The following is a 17791-nucleotide window of genomic DNA, read 5'->3' as shown; positions in this document are numbered from 1 at the left end:
AATTCTGCCCAGTGGATCCAATGGGCAGAAACTTGTGAGACATTTCCGGAAAAGGAATCACTAGAAACAAAACGATATTGACTCAATGCTTCAAAAATGTTAATTCTGTTACAGAAGTTTAAAGTATTTTGGTAGTTGTGACACTACTATGAAATGAGTTATGGCAACATCAGTCCCCTGGTTGGGACAGACTTGGTCATTCATTCTGCAACTTAAATGTTCCCAGGTTATGAGTCATTCACAAAATATTTGTTCAACAGCTACTTCATTCCCGACGTGGGAGAAGTGGACCATGTTTTGGCAATTGGTTGCTAAACACCAATAGGTAAACCACCCAACATGAAACAATTAATGGGATAGGAATAAAGGTAGAATTTTGGAGGCCCCAAACAGTGGAAAACCCTGGAAAAGTAGTGGAGTAGGACCTTGTCAGAATAGTGCGCCACAGTTTGAAGCCAAAGGTAACCAGAGAAAAGTGCCTTATGCCGTCAGGAACCAGAACAAACCTAAAAGGCTCAGGGGCAATTAGCCATATACAATAAAGGAGCAAGTCCCAGGAGATCCAACCCTGGAGGGAAGGGAGGACAGCAGGGCAAGGAGGGACCTTACCTATTTTGAACCAAAGGATGTAGTAACTGGTCCAATTCAGAGGAGTAGATTTTTCTGCTGACTGATTGGACTCTTACCATTCTGGGTTTCTTCCCCCACCTTACTTTTGGTTTTTACAATTCTTGCTTGCTGAAAGCTTGAAGCCACAGGTGAATGTTCAAAGAGAAATGGGAGTCTCTAGGCCTTCAGTTATTTGTGGTGGCAGCCACCATTTCTATTCAGGATTCCAGGGAGATGTGAACACAGATGTGGAAAAGCTAGGCAGGGTAGGGTTAGGATTGAATGACGGCAGACGCTGTTATCCTTCCTGCTTGGATGACGCAATGCAAGCAATTTTAACAAAAAATCATGCATGTGCTGTGTAAGGTCTGTATGTTTTCTTCCTTATCAACAGCAAAGCTCCATCAGCCCATCACGACCTGACTCTCTGCTGGTAGACGTGACTAATAATGTCATGCGGGCAAAGTGAACCCAATGCTAAGCTGCAGTATGTCACCCACACTAGACTAATATGGGGGAAAGCATTTTTAATTTAAAGTTTGGGGTTTAGAAGTCTTTGGTCCTTAATCTCAAGGAATTGATCTATATAGGCGTGCCCTGTTCACGGGTGTAGTCACTGCCACGTGTGACTCCCTAAACGAATTATAATTAAATAGAACTAAACGTTCAATCATATTAGCCACATTTGTAAGTGCTCAATAGCCACATGTGGCCAGTAGCACGTTATTATATTGGGCATTGCGAATATAGATTTACATCATCACAGAAAATTCTACTGAGCAAGACTAGTACAGACCATAGTGTAATAGTGTGGCAAGAGGAGAACAGAGGTTCAGGACATCTGTTGATAGTGTTGCTTTTTTTTTATTTTTAAGTTTATTTATTTATTTTGAGAGAGTGAGCATGAGTGGGAGAGGGGCAGAGAGAGGGGAGGGGAGAAAGAGAGAATCCCAAGCAGGTTACACACCCACCGTCAAGGCAGAGCCCGACGCACAGCTTGATCTCATGAACGATGAGATCATGACCTGAGCTGAAATCAAGGGTTGGATGCTTAACCAACTGAGCCACCCAGGCCCCGCTGTTGCTTTTTAATAACATGGTGTGGGAGTGGGAGTAGAGATGAAAAGAAGAGAAACCCATCATCATTTTCCTCAGAAATGTGGCCCAGTCGCTCTCTTTACCCCAACTGAAGCTACGTGAAATAGCACTGTGAATTTGGAAACTGAAAAGGAAACTTGGAGAAATCAGCTGTATTTAAACACTCGCAGCCATGACTCAGCCCTTCGGTGCCTGGTTTAGCAAATAGCCACAGCAGGCAGGAAGATCTACAGTGCCCCTCTGTCCTATAATCAGTCCCACTGGGTTCAAGTGCAGTTGCTCCATTCACTAGCTGTCCTCATTGTGGGGCAAATTGGTGCTTTTGATATCTCTGATCTTGAATTGTATATCTTGTAAAGGGAAAATAATTATGCCCATCTACAAGCATTTCAAGCAGAGTCAACGAAAACATATACAAAATATTTGGCACATAGTAGGTAGTCAATAAAAGAAGTTTCCAGTTTGGAAATTTATCTTACTAAGAGAATAAATGTAAACATATTAGATTTTTAGCCTCATGGAAACCCTTAGTTATAAAAAGATCAGACCATAAACATTTTAGAAAGCATGCATGGGACACCTGGGTGGCTCAGTCTGTTAAGCATGGAATCCAGCCCCATGTTGGGTCTAGCTGACAGTGTGGAGCCTGCTTGGGATTCTCCCTCTCACTCTCTCTGCCCTTCTGCTCTCCCTCTCTCTCAAAATAAATAAATGTTTTTAAAAAAGGAAAAGGTACGTAAATATTTACCAGATCTTTGTATGTGGAAGGATCTTTCAAGTTTAAAGGTAATGAGAAACAGAGAACACTGATAAATTTCATAACATAATTTTTTAAACTTCGGTGCAACAAACCAACTACATATACCAAATTAAAAGGTAAATAAACTGGGGAATATATTTTCAACCAACATGACAAACAATTGTTATATTTGATTTTTTCAAAATAAATGATAAAAATCTCTGAGAAAAACTCCAATATAAGGAAAAAATGCAACATTGCATGAAACTAAAAAGAAATAAAAATTGTTAACAAATGAAAAACATTTCGATGTTAGGAATTTAAAATATTGAAATTAAAATAACTGAAGATTACTTTTCTTCTCTCTCTCTCTCTCTCTCTCTTTTTTTGTCTGTAAATGTGGTGATTCAAAAAAATAAATAACGATTACACTTCAGGAGAGGCATATGAAGCAAGCACTCATGCTGTACCTAAAATAATAATTGTGAGATGAGGATCTAAAGTTTTAGATAGTACAGGATGCATTTTTGGGTGGGATATTTACTACTTGCTAGTTGTCTCCTGGTCCCATGTCAAGGGTTGAACCCGGACTCAGACCATACAGTTCCTATCATTGCATAGAAAAGACTTCCTTTGAGCCTATTATAGTTAGACCATATGGTTTTACTACCTTAGGAAGAGGAGGTCCAGCCAAGGAGAGGTGATGTCAAGTCAATGCTTTCCCGCCTAGGGGATTGTGGGAAGGAAAAGGGAATAGGGCAATTATAGAAGTGTATTGTCAGTGTTCTGATTCTCTTGAACTTAGTTTTTTAAGCAGGATTATTTGGGCAGGAGTGAGGTGATATGGTAGAAACTTCAGAAAGGACTAGAGGACCTGGAGAACAGCCATACCGGTAGCAAATATGGCTCTAGAACCGCTTTGTCACAAGTGTTGGTGTTGCCCTGGTAGATGGAATTGTCTAAGCCAGAGGGTCTAAGGTGGTGGCCCTGTTTGCTGACAGTTTGGTAAGGAAATAAAGGAATGGTCTGAGGGCTAATATACCAGAGGCCTGAGGCTGGGGCTTTGGGGCCAGAAGCAAATGACCAGGACTTCAGGGTTGGGTTGGAACACAATACTTGGGGGTTAGGCTGGATAAGAATACAAAATACTTAACACAGCGTTTGACAAATAGGGCATGTTAAATATCATAATAACAAGAATAAAGTCAACTTTTGCATGATATTAACATGTTTATAATGTTTTATCATATGAAGAAGTGTTTATTACATTTTTAAGGAAAGGATGTAGGGTGTTTCCTTAATATTATATATGTACAAAAAAGCCCATAAAGAAACATACCATAGTTTTTACAGTGTATCCCTAAGAGATGAAGTTATATATACTTCATAAATCTACCAATATTTATCCATTTTACTGCTGATGGACATTGGGGTTGTTTTTAGTTTGGGGCTGTTATGAATCACGCTGCTACCAATATTCTTGTGCATGTCTTTTCATTCATTTACAAGGGCACATACGTTTCCGCTGGGTTTGAACCTAGAAGTAGAATATCTGGATCCTCCAGTAGGTACACATTTAGTTGCCTTAGCAGTGATGCCAAACAATTTTCCAAAATGATTGTATGAATTTCCACACTCATCAGCAGCTTAGGAGAGTTCCCATTGTTGCACATTTTAATGAACACTTGGGGTTATCAGTCATTTTAATCTTAGCCCTTTGGGTGGGTGTGGAGTGGTATCTCAGGATGGTTAATTGCATTTCCCTGTCGACTAACGAGCCCCTTTTCATGTGTTGACTGGCCTTTCATGACTGCCTGTTGGAGTGTCTCACCCATTTTCTTCTTTTCTTTTCCCTTTCCTTTCCTTTCCTTTCCTTTCCTTTTGAGAGAAAGAGAGAGAGCAAGTGACTGGGGGAGAGGGACAGAGGGAGAGAGAGAGAGAGAGAAAGAATTTCAAGCAGTCTCCACACCCAGAACAGAGGGTGGGACTCAATCCCATGACCCTGGGATTATGACCTGAGCTGAAATCAAGAGTTGGATGCTCAACCGAGTAAGCCACCCGGTAGTCCCATTTTCTTTTCTTTTCTTTTTCTTTCTTTCTTTCTTTCTTTCTTTCTTTCTTTCTTTCTTTCTTTCATTTTTAATGTTTACTTATTTTTGAGAAAGAGAGAGGCAGAGTGCGAGAGGGGGAGGGGCAGGGAGAGAATGAGACACAGAATCCAAAGCAGGCACCGGGCTCTGAGCTGTCAGCACAGAGCCCGACACAGGGCTCAGTCCCACGAACCACAAGATCATGATCTGAACCTAAGTTGAATGCTTAACCGACTGAGCCACCCAGGTGCCCCTCCCCCCCATTTTCTTTAATAATCTTTATTATTTATAGTATTATTTATAATTTTATTTAATAATACTTTAATAATCATAAAAAGTATTATTTCATGAGTGCCTGCATGGCTCAGTCGGTTAGGCGTCTGACTTTGGCTTAGTCACGATCTCATGGTTCATGAATTAGAGTCCCACATCGCGCTCTCTGATGTTGGCACAGAGCCTGCTTCAGATCCTCTGTCCCTCTCTCTCTTTCTCTCTCCCTGCCCCTTCCCCCCACTCTCTCCCTCTCTCTTTCTCTCTCTCAAAAATAAAATAAACATTAAAAATATATTATTTCAACAAAGAAAGGGAATTAAATCACATTTTTTCCCTGCCCTTAATCACATTTACATAAGCAATCTGACTGAGGGGTAACATCTTACCTGGCTATCCATAAATGGACCACCAACTTCTTGATCTGCAGTCAAATGCTCGACCCCTGAGCTATAACCCCACACACCGGACCACCAACTTTAAACAGACATTGCTTTATCTGTTCTTTCCCAAAAGTGATTATCATTTTATACATCGCTTATTGTTATTTATGTGCTTATCTTATGCCTTCTTCTAGACCATTAACTCTCAAACAATGGCCACTTTTCTGATTCCCTTTTGTGTAATGCACCTAGCACTGAACACTGCCCAAAGTAAAAGCTTTTGGGATGAACAGGAATGCATGGCTTTGAATAGCTTTTTATAGGACCTAAGCACTGGAATGCAAAATTCAAATAATCTAGTCTGCCGTTTCCTTTCAAAGGCAACCAAATTGAGGTCCAGAGACCTGGGTCTGAGAGCAAATGAGCAATGAAATAGGGCAAGTACCTTGATCCCTAGTCTCCCTCTGTTGCCCTTACACTACACTATTTCTAAGAGATTAGAAGGAGATAAACAATGAATTATAGCTCCCTCCAAATGTACATCACAGAAACTCTTCCAACTAAATAATTTTTTAAATTTAAAAGAAAAAAAAATTTTTTTTGAGAGACTGAGACAGAGAGACCTAGAGTGAGCAGGGGAGGGGCAGAGAGAGATGGAGACACAGAATCCAAAGCAGGCTCCCGGTTTTGAGCTGTCAGCACAGAGCCCGACGTGGGGCTCGAACTCACAAACTGTGAGATCATGACCTGAGCTGAAATCGGACACTCAACCGACTGAGCCACCCAGGCGCCCCAAAAAGGAGAATATTCTTATCACTAGAGACAAGAGTTAATGCAGAGATGATTCTGCACAAACAGATCTTATGAAAATAACCCTATCTTCCATTAATTTCACCCATATATTTCCTAGTCACTCCCCGGAAGCCCAAACCCCTTTCCTTCATCTAGTCCCTTTATAATTTAGTGCCCTTAGCTAAAATGGTACATAAGCCTGAGTCTTCTTTGGGGGTTTTCATTTCTTTCCTATGCAGTCCTTCCCCATCAGATTAAAATAGTAACATCCAATAAATTTGTATGCATTTGTCCTGTGAATCTGTCTTCTGTCATGCAGGGGGGACAAAATCTCCTCTAATCTCTTTGGGTGTCTTAAACTGGGCCTAAGAATTAAACTGACATAAGACAGATTAACACCTTCAGGTAAGCCTTCACAAGAGAATGAAGAGCAGGAAGCTGTGATACCTTTTAGATAAAGAAACCATCCACTTGTGAAAAATTGACAAGGCAAAGGGATTGGGCTTTGGGTACTGAGTTGTGATGAAGTAACCAGGAAGATAAGGGTGAGTTTAACAAGGTTTGTTAGTACAGCTTTCTTGGCCCTAAATTCCCTGTCTCTGGTGATAAGCATGCCTGTCTTCCTTCCGCTACAGGGAGGGCATCTTTCATATGGGGGCTTTATCTCCTACTTTCTGGAAGAAAAGGAGGATCAGAGTGTCCCTTTTGTACCTGCTGTTTCTTAAGTGCCTTGAATTCAAAATAACCAATATGCCAAAGTGGCATATTTTGGGCTGACATGTTCTGGTTTCCTTCAGTCAGGTTATTTCACAGCCTCCAGGAAGCAAACACGAGAGCAGAGGAAACGTTATTCCTCTCCTGCACCATACAATGCCCTCTAGTAATGTTGGTTTCGAGAAGTAGAGAGGTCAGGTCAGCCTACCCTTGTATTAATGTTGGTGATGTCATAGTCAGTTTAGCAGGGATTTTCCCAAGGTTAGAAGCTTCCTGATTCCCGTCGTAGAGATTTGGAAGTCAGTCTTCATCCTTGGCGGCCGCGTAGTGGAAAGTACTAGAGGGATCAGGATCAAGGCCCAGCGTTAGGTTTGTAATAGCAGATATAAAATAGGATCTATCAGGCTACCCAGCCAAGGCATGGAGACTAGATACACAGTAGCCTAAGATTAACGTAAGCAAGTCTAGTCTGCAGGCTTAATAACCTCAAACTCAAGCATGGTAAAAATGCGGTAAAAAAATGACTGAGGTTTTCATAAATTTAACATTTGTTGGCGTCTGCATAACTGTGGTTGCTGAAGGGATTTCAGAGAACTTTGGAAAGATCATCAAGTGAAATATAATCTTCCTCAATAGATCTTTATTTTAGTTGAAGCTGTTTTCTTTCAGACAAAAGATGCCTAATGCAACCATAAGGTATCCGAGTATAGAGAAAGAGCCTATGTCCAATTCTAAAACATGAAAGGAATCATTCCCACTTCTGTTTGGTGGAAATACATCAAGCAGCAAGACAACCGTAAACACCTTTTGGTCTCCTTTTACTTATAAACAACAAGCAGTGAGCCCACTTTTGCAACCTATGATGTTTGTGTGTAAAACTCGCAAATTGGAAATGTTTGCAAATGTTATTCCATTTCAGACCCAAAACTGCTTTTTCACAGCAGTGACCTAAACTTGAGAGTAGAGAAACTGGACCTGATGATTCTTTGTTCTTCCTACAGTACCCAGTGAGATAGCAGATCTTTGGTACATACTGATTATTTGCTGACTGCGGGAAAGGAATAGTCCTTCACACAGTTTGGGAGGAAATGGCCACAGAACAAAGACAGCATTGGTTCTGAAGTACATTTAAAGTACAGAATGTTCGGGCAAAAGGTGAAAGCACATTAGGCTGATTTTCAGTTCATAAGTTTTCTTGCTCTGAAATATGTGTATATATATATATATATATATATATACACATATATATATGTTTCTTGTTAGTAGAGGAAAGACACAAAGGTTTGAATGTAGCAGGGAAATAATCCTGAAAAAAAATTTTTTTGATTGTTCCCGGGCTTTAAGTTGAGACTTTTCCAGGCTGAAGTCACTTTTGTGCTGTGGTCTGCAGCTGTATAAAATCTGAAGCTCAGTCTTAGACCAAACTCATTAACATTTTCCCCCCAAAGATCTTTTAGGGGACTTAATGAGACTTTAGTTTTCACTAAAGATAGAGAAATACACAATAACCAGAGCTGCAAACATCTTTGGTAAGGAGAACAGTTTTTATTGTGACTTGCTCTTCTCAGGCATTTCTGCAACCAAACCAGAAAAAAGAATAGGGTGAAGAAATGAGGACACTGCGGCCAACACTGGTCTCTTCTTGTTTCTGAAAGGACAAGATTTACGAGGCTGCAGCCCCAACTACGGGACTAGTGGTCCTCAGCCATTCTGTGGAAGTCAAAGTCAAAGCCTTTCTTCCATGTGTGGTTCCTTCCCTGCTCCTGGCCAAGCACATGGGGTGTGTGTGTGTGTGTGTGTGTGTCCCCTACTTCTTCCACTAAAGGAGTGATTCTCAACCTGGAGTGATTTTGCCCCTAATCCTCCCAAATATTTGGCAATGTCTGGAGACACGTTTGATTTCACAACTGGGTGTGCTACTGGCATCTAGTGGGTAGAGGCCAGGTGTGATGCTAAATATCCTACAATGTACTGGACAGCTTCTACAACAAAGAGTTACGTGGCCTAAATGGTCCATATTTCTAAGGTTGAGGAACCCTGATCTAAAGGATCAGATATGGAGGCCTCATTGGCCATAGAACAGTGTATGGAGAAGCTTTAGCTAAAGAACAGTTAGAAGCCACAAGCTATTGTTGGTAATACAACAGCAAGACAGTGAGGTGGGTAGATATGTAGACTACCGGGGTTCACGATCTAAACTCTGCCGCTCAGCAGTAAGGTGTCCCTGACAGGTTACTTAACTTCTCTGAATCTCTTCCCGACCCTGAAAACATCACTACAAAGGTAGAAAATAAATAGGACAATTTTATTATTGGGTAAACATTAAACCAGAATGTGATACATCAGTTAAAGAGATTGCAAAGACAGAAAGAAATCTCACTGTCATGTAATAAAGGGATCCAACCCATTTCATTAGGTGGATTTTGCAATTTGGAATCAAGTAACCAGTAGGCCCTTCTCTTCCCAGGACATCAGGAGATTAGGTGTTATCTTCCCTGATCATTACCTTTCAAAGAGATGGCCCCCAGTTCTGGAGAAAACATTCCTGAGTTGCTAGAGACTGGCCAGAGATTTGTATTTTTGAAAAGGCCAAAGAAAGAAATTGTGAGAGAAAGGGGAGAGGAGAAAGTGTCTCTTCCCTTGTTTTCAACAGGGGGAATTACACTTCTTAAATTTATTTGCTCTTATACATGCTGTCTATAAAAAGAAGATGGTAATAATAATGATATTTACTCCTTAGAGCTGTTGTAAGGATTATATGGGTTAGAACATGTATACGGTTATTAGATTAATTAAACTGGGGACCGTTAGACTGGTGGCTCTAATGCCATGGTGGCCTGCATAAACACCCCCAAATCTAACCCTGTAAATGCTTCAGGGTTACTAAATGGAAATGCCAAGGACAACCAACCGCAGCCAGTCAGCTGGACTTTAAACTACAGGCAATCAAATAATTTCTTTCTTTCTTTTTTTTTTTTTTCTTTCCTATCTTCTCTACATAAGTCTTTCCCATAGTTCTAGTCCGGAGCATGCTCCTGGACACTTCAGATTTGAGGCTGCCCAGTTGGAATTAGTTTTTGCTTAAACTCTTAAAATTTTCAAATTATGCCCAGTTCATCTTTTACCAAAGTTTAGACCCATGTTCAGCACTCAGTAAATGCTGCTTTAAGACCTTGTGATAGGCAGAAGTTTAAGATGGCCCCAAGATTCCCACCCCTGGTACACACTTCTTGTATAATTCCCTCTCCTTGAGTGTAGGCAGAACCTCTGAACACGAGGGCACATCCCTCTCATGATGAGGTTACTGATCATCTGGCTTTGAGTTAACTAAAAAGGGGATTATTCGGTGGGTCTGACTAAATCACACAGGCCCATTACAACTGGATCTAGATGTCAGAGACAAAAACAAAACAAAACAAAACAAAACAAAACAAAACAAAAAACAACATCAGAACAATTCAAGGTGACAGAGGGCCTATGGAGGAGGCCACATGGCAAAGAACTACAGAGGGCCTCTAGGAGCCAAGAATAACCCTGGCAGACAACCAGCAAGAGAACAGAGGCCTCAGTCCTACAACCATAAGGAACTGAATGTGCCAGCAATCATATCAACTTGGGAAAAAGGACCCTGACCCACAGAAAGAAATGCAGCTTGGCCAATCCTTTGCTTCAGTTTGTGAAACCCTGAGCAGAGAAGACCTAGCTCAGGTGGGCCTGGACTTCTGATCTACAGAGACTGTAGGGGTAATAACTAATTGTTGTTTGAAGCCACTCAATTTGCATAATTTGTTATGAGCAGTAGGAAACTAATACAATCCTCAAAAAAAAAAAAAAAAGTAACATTTCACTCTGATGTCACCGATTTAAGTGTCAGAGGAAGGACCTGACCTAGAGGGCCACCTCTGTCACAAGTTATATGTAAGCAACACCTGAAGTCTGTTTTGGAGGAAGAAAACCTATGAAAAAATTCACTAAACAAACTGACCGGGTGTGAGGCTTTAGGCGAGTCCCTTCAGCTTGGTTTCCCTTCTATAAAGTTTGTTGTAAGTGGAACCAGATGGCTGCTGTGTTTACTGCTCTTCTGAATTCTCTCAGAATTCCAAACAGTGAGTGCAGAAGAAACAGGGGTGGCTTTGTAATAGGAACCATTTCGTGGCTGAGCAAACTGGACTGAACATTCTAGCTCCCTTCTAACAGGTGCGCTTTGAGTTCCTGAGAGTGTAGATGGGGATTCATTGTGGCAAGCCTCCAAACATGTAGTGGGTTTGGCTCAAAAATATCTTATTTATAGACACTTCTTTCTCTTAGAAGTTTAAATTACTTGAAATACATGTAATTAATCTTTGATTCATTCTTAAGAATAAAGAGGAGCTTTACCTGAAGGTTCTGGAAAACTACTGACAGGCCCAGGAACACGCTCGGGTGCTAGCCAACTCCAAGCAGACAGGAGACTCATATGAAGGTCTTTGGTTTTGGTGGGGGCTCTGAATGGGTTAAAATGAAGATAGCCTAATCTCCACTGAGCTTTTCCAAACATTCTGACTGGGAAGGTGCTGGCATGGGTCCCGGGACTTTGTGTTTTTAGCGAGCACCTACAATGATTCTGAAAGCAGATGGTCTGTGGAACACTCAAGGAAGTATCACAAGTAGTAAATTAGAGGTTACTAGAGTATCAGAGAGCAGAATCCAACTCCTGTCACTGAACAAAAAAAAAATTTCAGTGAAGAAATTATGGAGGAATGGGCAGTGTAAGGGAAATGGAAATAAAGGACTCAGAGACTTGCAACAGTGAGAAGCCATCATCACCTACAGGCGGGCTGATGGATCAAGGGGAGTGTCACTAAATCCCACTGCGTGATGGGAGCTGATGAGGAAGCCCCCTCCTCCCCCACCCCGGAGAGGCTGTGGTCAAAGAGGAATGTAGCAACTTGCTAGAGACTCTGCATGGAAGCAAGGAGGGTGCAGGGAGGGAGGATGTGAAATCCAACTGGAAGCCAGCAGCAAGAATCCTGAACGCGTCGTCTCAGGAATTCAAGGGCACGGCACAGGGGAGAGAGGCAGTAAGTGGATAGTATCGGCAGGAGAAGCGATGAAAGATAATCAGCACATTCTAAATCTCAAGGACAAGATCACAGACATGAAGAATGGCTGGACAATTACAGGAGTGAGTAGATCAAAATGAAGCCGTCGATACCACGAAGAGAATCAGTTACAGGAGATGGCCCAGGCCAAGTGCCTGGGACTCATCAGGGGATGTGGAGTAAGAGGAAAGAAGATGGTCTGGCTGGGCTCTGCTGCTTGGGCTCCTGAAAAGTTCATCTGTTGCAGTCAAGACTGAAAACAGCAATAATTACATTTGAATGTACTGGAGCAGCCTTCCAGGGACATTCAGACTGAGTGGCATCATCAGCTTGCAGACTACCATCCAATGTCTTCCTTTGCTAACATTGCCAAAGCTCACTGCTGCCCTCTGGATAAAACAAGTCAATGTAACTCACATTTAGAGCACTCATAAATGGCCTTGTCATCATGATTAATGAATGAGGGATTTTCTATTTTTCTCACTAGGTTATGACCACAATTGAACAAATTAAAAACTATGCGTGTGTGTGTGTGTGTGTGTGTGTGTGTAATTGGACCATATATTTCAGCTCATAGTACAGCTGAGATATACTGAGAGAAAGGAATTTCCTTATCTTCTAATTAGATTGGCACTCTTCCCGAGCCCCCACCCATTGGTAAGTAACTGGGAGAAAAGCTAACTGTTCAATCTGATTTAGAACCCGAGTAATTTAAAGAGTCTCTTAGGCCATCTCAAGTCACTACTGGATAAAGCTGCCCAGTGGCTCGGTTAGCCTGGCTTTCCCCACTGTGTTACAGTCTAGTTGAAATGGAAGAGTCTGGGCGTACTCTTGGAAAAGAGCATGGCTTACTGGTTCCCTGTTGTGTTGCTGGGGTACGGATAGACCCCTGGCCTCCTGAAGGCTCATGAGTCCTACTGGCAGGAATCTGCACATCTCCAGGGGGCAGCCTCTGTCCAGGTAGTTCTGTTGCCCTCCAGAGCTGAAAGCTGCAGCTGGAGAACTCTGGCTCTCTCAAGTTTGTTTTCAAGAATATGTCCTTCCTTCCTTCTTCTTTTCTTTTTCCTGTTTTTTTTTTTATTTTTAAATTTTTTTTTTTTTATTTTGAGAGTGAAGGAGAGAGAGAGAAAGAGAGCACACATGCAAGTGTGAGCGGGGGGGGGGGGGGCAGAGAGAGAAGGAGAGAAAATTCCCAAGCAGGCTCCATGCTGTCAGCACAGAGCCTGACGCCGGGTTTGAACCCACGAAACGTGAGATCGTGGCCTGAGCCAAAATCAAGAGCTGGACACTTACCCGACTAAGCCACTCGGGTGGCTCAGGACTTGCAGACTGAGGAACAGGAACATTTCCTACTCACTGACTCTGCTTCTCTTCAATTCTGAAGAGCTACAGAACCCTGAGTTTCTGCTGTTTTTCCTTAAGCTGCTTGGCCTCGTTGTCTACTTGTAGCCTTTGCTGGAGGGTCACCTTGCTTTGCCACAGCCGGCCTGTGGCAGGTCCTCTGGCTCTAAACTCAACATCCTGTGAGGAAAGAGAAAAGGGAGATTCCAGATTGCCAGCTAGACCTTTCCTGTCTACCCATGACCTTCCCCCCTCGTAAATACCTAGATGACCATGATGTGTCGGCATAGGCCTCCTGTCCTAGGAACTTCTTCAGATCCAAGTGGGCAGGTTGAGCAGCCCCTTACTTGAATGATGCTTTCGACTTATCTAAAATATATGTAGTCCATCCTCATTATTTGCTGCTTTTATATTTGTGAATTTGCCTAATCACTAAAATTTGTTTTAACCCCCAAATCAGCCTCTTACACATCCATGGCTGTTTGCAGAGTGGTGAGAAATTTGCGTTGCCTGTTTTGCCCCTTCTCAGCTGGGGTCAAATAGGGTGACACCCGGTCTTACTTCAGGACTCACACTGTCAGCAAGTATTCCTTACATGACCTATTTGGTGCTCAGCTTTTCGCATTTTCATGCTTTGTGTTGGTGATTTTGCTGTTGACAGTGGCCCCTTGAGTACAGTGTTGACGTGCTGTGGATGGCTCGTAAGAGTGAGAAGGCTGCGAAGTGCCTTATGGAGAAATCATAGGTGACAAGGGCTGAATGTTAGTGCCTTCCAAAAGTTATATGCTGAAGCCCTAATCTCCCGTGTGTCTCTATTTGAAGATGACACATCTAAGAAGGTAATCAAGGTCAAATGAGGTCTTACGGGTGGGCCCTGATTGTTATCAAAAGAGATGAGGGCTTTCTCTTGTGCACTGTACTCGGGCGAAAGGCTAAGTGAGGGCAAGGTGTCCATCTAAAACCAGGAAGAAAGCTTCCACCAGAAACCTACCATAACCTTGGCCTTTGACTTTCCTGCTTCCAGTACCGTGGGAAATTCAATTTCTTTAAGCTACTCAGTCTGTGGTATTTTGTTATGGCAGCCTGAGTAGAAGCCTGGGCACACCAAGACAGCAATGTGTCAGACTAGCTTCCTCCAGGCGTGTTTTACAGAACCGTTGTCTGTGAGTTCAGTGTTAATGAGTCAATGGTGTCTATTAAATAAGGTGTTCTTAAACAAATAGATACACACATGAAACAGGGTTATATGTTGATTATTTAATGAAGTATAAACTTCTGCTCTGTGATAGATGCTGTCAAGAGAATGAGAAGATAAGCCACAAAGTGGGAGAAATATTTGCAAAAGACATTAACTGACAAAGGGCTAATATCCAAAATATACCAACAACTCTTAAAACTCAACGACAAGGGAATGAACAACCTGATTTAAAAATGGACAAAAGACCTGGACACCTCAGCAAAGAAGATATGTGGAGGACAAATTAGCCTATGGAAAGATACTCCACAGGTTATGGCATTAAGGAAATGCAAACCAAAACAACACTGAAGGACTACCGCATGCCTATTAGAATGGCCCAGATACAGGACAGTGACACCATCAAATGCTGGTGTAGATGTGGAGCTATAGGAACTCTCATTCGCTGCTGGTGGAAATGCGAAACGGTGCAGCCGCTGTGGAAGACAGCTTGGCAGTTTCTCATAAAGCTGAAGCTACTCTTACCATATGATCTAGTGGTTACACTCCTTAGCATTTACTCAGATGAGTTGAAAACTTACAGCCACACAAAACCCTGCTCGTTGGCTGTTTATAGCAGCTGTATTCATAATTGCCAAAACTTGGTAACCAAGTTGTCCTTCAGTAGGAGAACAGATACATAAACTGTGTATTCATTAGTCTGCTCCAGCTGCTATCACAAAATACCCCAGACTGGATGGCTTACACACAGATGTTTTTTCCACAGTTCTGGAGGCTAGAAATCCAGGATCAAAGTGCTGGAAAATTTGCTTGCTGGTGAGAGATTTCTTCCTGGCTTGCAGATGGCCAGCTTCTCGTTTTGTCTTCACATGGCTCTTCTTCTGTGTGAGCGTGTCTCTGCTTCTTATAAGGACAGTCCTATCAATTAGGGCCCCACCTTTACGACCTCCTGACCTTGTTTAGCCTTAATTACCTTTGTAACTGGCCGTGTCTCCAAGTGCGGTCATACAGGGGGTTAGAGTTTCAACATATGAATTTCACGGCGGGGGCAGGGGAACATAATTCAGTCCATTACCCTGAGGTATATCCAGACAATAAAATAGTATTCAGCGTTAGAAAGAAATGTGCTATCAAACCAAGAAAAGATAGGGTGGAGGGGAGACTGAAATATATATTACTAAGTGAAAAAAGCCAATCTGAAAAGACTACAGGCTGTATGATTCCAACTATATGAGATTCTGGAAAAGGCAGAACTATGAAGGCAGTGAAAGATTAGTGGTTGCCAGGGGGTCGGGGCAGGGAGATTTTTAGGCAATGAAACTTTCCTGTATGATCCTATAATGGTGGATATGTGTCATTATTTGTCAAAACCCAGGGAATGTACAATACCAGGGGTGAGCTCTAATATAAACTGTGGGCTTCGGATGATTCTGATGTATCAATATAGCTTCATCGATTGTAACAAGTGCACCACTTTGGTGGGGTATGGTCATAGTCCAGGAGACTATGAGTTTGTGGCGGCGGGGGGGGGGGGGGGGATATGGGAGCATTCTGTACTTTCTGCTTTCTGCTCAATTTTGCTGTGCACCTAAAACTGCCCTAAAAGAAACCTATTTGAAAGGAAAAAAGATGTTACCAGAAACCTAACCATGTATGTCCCCAAAGAGCAGTGGTCCAGTATTTGCTAATTCAGTGTTTGTGGTGATGTTATAGAACAGTACAATGAGTGAGGAGAAGTGACTGGACGCAGTCCCACTCCAGGCCCAAAGCCAGGAGGGGCAAATGGGACACTCATCTGGCTATCGACCTCCCACACCTTCCTTCCTCCTTTTCTTCTTCCTACTTCTCTGGGGTCAGAGACAGACCCCTTCCCCACCACACAAACTGGCCTTCGCTAACCAACTTCCTGTTTTTGTACTTTATGTAAAACTCTGGGATCTAGTTGGCCAGGCAGGCTCATTACTAGGCTATCGGGTAAAGACACGGGGACAATCATTTCTCAAAATGTCGGGCAAGTTTATAAAGCTAAGGTTACACGGCAAACCCCTATCATGCAAGGCTGGAAGGTGATTATTATCTCAGCTCTCTTTGAATTCCTTCCCTACTGAACTCCCTAATCTCCTGCCCCTCCCCACTGCCTTCCTCCTCTCTGGATATTCCAGGCCAATGGAGAAAAAACTGACCTACTGAGAAGGCAGAAAGAGCAAAGTTCATTAATCGTTTGTAACAGGTTGTCCCTGTTTCTCTTGAAAGCCTCGTAGCACAGAGCTCTGCACCTTGAACGTGATAGGTGTTCGGTGACAGACGACGCCTGAGTCAGAAGCTGTCAAATAAGAGCCACCGTATGGTTGCCCCACCTTCAGACTGCAGGCATTGATTTATATCGTTTCCCTTCCTTCTTCCTCCTTTGATTGTCACACCTTGGTGATCCTATAACCAATATCCCCTTAAGGATAAAGACCCCCAAATGCACAGCCATCTTGGCAACACCTTTCCTATTTGAATTCTCGGGCACTGCCTCCTTCCGGGAGCTACCAGCTCTCAAGGAGAGCTTTCCATTTTAAGGTTTTCATCAAATATCTTCACATACTTCCTTTCACAATGTGGATGGCACTTCAGTAGGTGCCCCTAACTACTTGAAAGGAGAGCGCCCTGTATGGCTTAAATGAAGGAATGGGCACGCTAGAGGCGCCTGAGGGGCTCAGTCAGTTAGGCATCCAGCTTCGGCTCGGGTCACGATCTCGTGGTCCGTGGGTTTGAGCCCCGCATCAGGCTTTCTGCTGTCAGCACAGAGCCCGCTTCAGGTCCTCTGTCCCCTCTGTGTCTGCCCCTTCCCCAGCGCACGTGCCCGCGCTCTTTATGCTCTCTCTCAAAAATAAACATGACAAAAAAAGAAGGAGAAGAAAGAAAGAAATCAGCACGTCAGACCAGCACAGCCATAGAAAGTAACTCTGTTGAATGCCTACTGATAAACTTAAGGGAAAGTAGAAAAAAGAAATGTCAATGAGGAAAGGCTTCAACCAGCATGGACCCCGAGAAAAAGTAGACTCGCAAAGGCGTGTGTCCCAGAAGAAGGTACTCTCTCCGTGGCTATGTATTTGGTCTGTCTGGCGGGTGTATCTCTGGTATGCAGGTGGGTAAAACAGACTGCAGAACCCAATGCTACTGTGCTCGCATTACGTTGGTTGTTGCCCGTGCCTGCCAAACAGTTTGGTGATAGTATAGCTTGTCAGAAAGGAAAGAGAGGGCTACTCAGGCCACCACGAATACCACACTCTAAATTATCATTCTAGCTTTGTACATCATGTCTTCCAGGCTTTGTTTAAATGAGTCAGCATCTCAAGTCTGGCCAACCCTGGGACAGTTACAAAATCATTTCTGCCCCCCAAGACTGTGAACCAGATTTGGGGAAGTGGTGAGTTCTCCAAGGTCAGTGCTGACTTGTGGGGTCTGTCTGGGGGCCAGTCTCCATCCACATC

The 17791-nt window shown here is 42.8% G+C and overlaps 1 long non-coding RNA gene across 1 annotated transcript in view; it reads right to left on the bottom strand.

Moving 5' to 3' along the window:
• Positions 1–8220: 8220 nt before the first annotated feature.
• Positions 8221–17791, bottom strand: part of LOC131514929 (uncharacterized) — an 87544-nt gene continuing 77973 nt past the window's right edge. The window contains exons 4-5 of the long non-coding RNA XR_009263349.1: positions 13070–13297; positions 8221–8343 (exon numbers count right to left, since the gene is read on the bottom strand). This is a non-coding gene — a long non-coding RNA (uncharacterized LOC131514929). The remainder of the gene's footprint in view (positions 8344–13069; positions 13298–17791) is intronic.

This window comes from Neofelis nebulosa, chromosome 6 (assembly GCF_028018385.1).
Source record: "Neofelis nebulosa isolate mNeoNeb1 chromosome 6, mNeoNeb1.pri, whole genome shotgun sequence".
In the NCBI taxonomy this organism is placed as follows: Eukaryota; Metazoa; Chordata; class Mammalia; order Carnivora; family Felidae; genus Neofelis; species Neofelis nebulosa.
This window is presented reverse-complemented; position numbering and strand designations above follow the sequence as displayed.